Source organism: Pteropus medius, unplaced genomic scaffold (genome assembly GCF_902729225.1).
Source record: "Pteropus medius unplaced genomic scaffold, Ma_sr-lr_union100, whole genome shotgun sequence".
Classification (NCBI taxonomy): domain Eukaryota; kingdom Metazoa; phylum Chordata; class Mammalia; order Chiroptera; family Pteropodidae; genus Pteropus; species Pteropus medius.
In genome coordinates, this window is record NW_024344371.1 from 3272882 (window position 1) to 3276942 (window position 4061).

Consider the following 4061-nt stretch of genomic DNA (forward strand, 5'->3'; position numbering starts at 1 on the left):
CTATTTTTTTATTTTTTGCTTTTGCTATTTAAATGAGGTCTCTGCCAACAGCTTCTTCCGCCAAAAATTTTTTTCAAAATGGAAGTCTGATAATATATTTTAATTGTCTAAAGTCTTTCCATGGATTCTAATAGTGTTTTTTTTTTTTCCCCTCAATCTAGGTGTTGGCTACACAGGTGTGTTTTGTTTTGCAAAATTCATAGAGTTGTAAATCTGAGTTGTGTACCTTAATATACATATGATTTCATTGAAAGGTTAAATTTAAAAATCTCCTCACTGTTTTTCTCATTGTACCCAGGATTGAGTCAAACTCTTAGGTTGGTATTTAAAGGCTTTTATGAGTCTGTCTTTCCAAATTGTCTCTCTTCCATCTACCCAGGCCTAATTATTTGTGACCTACAAATAAACTATATGTTTTTTTTTCACTATTTACCTTTGCTCTGCCTAGAACGCCCTTTCATCATTGTCCATCTTCTTAGCTATTATTCCTCATTTAACAATAGACCCAGGTGCCATCTTCTGTGACAATTTTTAATCTGTTAAGGCATTTCTTCTTCGTGTGCCCAAAGTACACTGCACACACCTCTAACACAGCATTCATCATTGCTATACCTATTTATTTTTATTTCTGACTCTTCCATTAGATGATAAATTCTTCTATGGCTAGGAGCATGTCATAAAAAATTTTCTCCAATATTGTGTTTGATATATACTGCAAATCCCACAAACATGTTTTGGTTACATGAATGGGGAAAACAGATTGAGAAAATGTAATAAATAATTTATATTTTTAAAATAAATTACGATTTAATTGAGTAATTAAAATATAAACACAGTCTACGGCCGTGCCACCCTGAATGTGCCCGATCTCATCTGATCTCGGAAGCTAAGGTTGAGCCTGGGTAGTGCTTGGATGGGAGACCTCTTAGGAATACCAGGTGCTGTAGGTGTTAAAATATATATATATATATATATATATATATATATATATATATATATATATATATATATATATAAACACATAAAAGATTACATGAAAATATGATGCAAAAATAAACTAATCACAAGTAATGTTTTGTTAAATGTTGAATCAAAGGAATGACCCATAAGTGATACAGCAGTCAGAGGAGAGAAGTGATCAGACCATGAGGCAATAGAGACTCGACACCCAGATCTAAGGAGTTACACAGAATTTGAATTGTTGGGGGTAAAAAAAGGAAGATACTCCAGTAATGAGGATCACTTAAAGTATCTAGGAAGAAATGGTCGAGTAAATAGAACAATTCCACTACATATCTTCTTTTAAGATAAAAGACGATAAAATAGCAAATTCAGTCTAGGAAAGAAAATTTGTAGGAAAGATGATATGCTACATTTTGGACATATTGAGTCTGAGGTGCCTGCAAAAGACCAAATAGAGCTGTTTGGGAAGTGGTTAGAGATCTAGTCTGCATTTTAAGAGAGAAGAGATACAAATTTGCTAGCCAGTCTCGTGTAAACCAATGAATTGATCTGAAAAACAAACAAACAACAAACAAACAAACAAACAAAAACAACAAAGGGAAGGAGTTAACAATGGATCCTTGAGGAAAATCTATATTTAAGAGATAAAAAGAAGACATGCCAAAAAAAAAAAAAAAAGAAACCCGGTGAGTGTTAAGAAGATAGGAGGAACTCTAGGATTGGAGGAGTCACAGGACCAAGGGAGAAACATTTTTGAGAATCAGGGGGTTGTTGGTAGTGGCAAATGTATCACAGAAGCCAGCAGGGCTAAGAATTACAATGAGGCTATTAGATTTTGTTTTCAAGAGTTAAGTGATGATCTTCAAGATAGTTATTTCAGTAGAGTTCTAAAGACTGAAAATAGTACAGTGAGTTGAAGAATTAGAAGGAAATTAGAAAAGGAAGGCAAATCTCTCTCAAGAAGAATGGTGTAAGGAAAGGGGAAAGTTGCCTAGAGAGATTAGCAGAGCTAAAGAAGGCCTTTTTCCTTGATGTAGTACTTGAGAATGTTGTACATAGAAAGAAAGGTTTTTCCACCTCCCCCTCCATGCCCCGACCCAGAAAGACGTGGAAGATGCCAGAGAGAGAGAGAGAGTGACAGACAGAGAGACAGACAGAGTCAGGGAGAGAGAGAGACAGAGAGGGACGGAGACAGAGAGAGATAGAGAGAGACAGAGAGAGAAAAAGAGAGATAACCCATTAACAGGCCAAGATCTAAAATCAGATATGGAGGTAAAGAATCAGGATCAGTTGGAAACTATGACAAAGGAATATTTGAGAACTCTGAGAAATTTTGAGGTTTTTAAGAATGGCAGTGGGGAGAGCACACATTGGGAGCCTTTAAACTTAGTCAAGTCAGAAGTGAGGTTATCTGCTTCAAATGGACAGAATGGAAGTGTGAGATTGAGGACAAGTGGGATGAGCTGAGAAATGAAGTCAAGAGCAATACAAAGCTTCATAAAGAGATAAGAAAGAGACAGACACAAGAGACAGAATTATAGGAAAATTCATTGTCTATATGTTGATTAAAGATGCGGTACGTGTTTTTAGATGATTAACATATGCTATTATAAAATCCCATCACCCAGAAATAAATGTTAAGTGATAATACAATGGAAAAAATCTTGAGGGGTTGGTGCCTAGCTAGATGAGGGGCATAAGTGTGAGATATTAGTTGGCTGTGGTTGTGGGTCTGAGTGATTGGAAGGATGAGTGTGCCTTTGCCAGGATGAGAACAGCTCGGAGGTACTCCAGGTTTGAAAAGAAGAAAATGTGTGGGATTCTAGGCATTAGATTTGATGTGGGAAACAGAATTAAAGAGATGGATTTCCATAACTTTACATAAGCAAAAGCCTTGACATGCATTAATGATCAGAGGGGGATAGTAGGTACACAGAGGTGCGAGAACATGGTTAGGGAGGAAGGAAGGCTCAAGGCAAATGCTGTGACCAGGGGCGAAGGGGGCAAAGATTTTCAACAGTATTTAGTGGTACCAAGAAGTGGTACCAAGGAGAAAGAGAACAAGGAATACATCAACTCTATCATGAGCTGGCTGGAAAACTATCCATTGAACTTCTTTACATTCTGGCCTCGCTTTTATAATTCACTTTAAAATGGATTATCTACAATACCACAAATTATCTCTCAAATTTTCCTTCGAGAGGTTTATTACAGAGAAGATAGGGCCTTTATTCTTCCCCTAGCCTTAAGGAGTAGGGTCTATGCAGTACTCACAAATTTTCAAAAGAAAACTTCACATTTGTTTTGAAAGCCTTTTTCAAATGTGTCTTTACTTTCGTTGTCTTGGTTTGCCACATTGGATTTACTTCATTATTTCTCACTGGACAATTTCTGCAGGCTTCTGGATAAGATGACTTTTCTTCCCAGACAGTGCTTCCTGCCAATATATATAAGAGCGATATTTTTTTAGTGTAATAGTCTCTGAAATTATCTTGGTACTTTTGTTGGAGAGAGGCTGACCAGCAATAGCCCAAGAGAAAATATCCTTGACTGGGTTGCATTTAAGTTTTGGTTTTTTATTTTGAAAATTTATGTTCCTAATGAAGGTTCTTAATATTCTTGCCATCAATATGTAACACAAGCTACCAACAGAAAGAATTATGGCATATTTTGTGTATAAATTAAATGTTCTGAGGTCATTATTGGAGTGTATTTACAAAGGATTCTTCCTTTGGCTCTATCTACCTCTGAAGGATGGATGATAAACAACAATACATTGAAATGCTTATTCAACTTATATTTACAGAATAATGCAGGCATATGGAAGAGAATTCTTTAGATGCAACTGAAACATATATCAACCACAGCTATTAGGTATTATTAGAAATATACCACTAAGTATGAAAGCAAGATTATAGTATTTTGTTCCACATATTAAAGCTGCTAAAATTAAATTCTCTATCAGTCCAATCTCAAATTATTCTTACAACCACCCAGAGACAGCTTTCTTTTTCTGAAATACTTTTCTTGCGTTTGCAGTTATGCATAACAGAAAATTATTCTGCATCTCATCCAAGCTCAAAAAAATTCCATTTTTA

General features: G+C 35.6%; 1 pseudogene; it reads left to right on the plus strand.

Annotated features, from left to right (window-relative positions):
* Window positions 1–835: 835 nt before the first annotated feature.
* Window positions 836–950, plus strand: LOC120608609 (uncharacterized; annotated as a pseudogene).
* The last annotated feature ends 3111 nt before the right edge of the window (window positions 951–4061 follow it).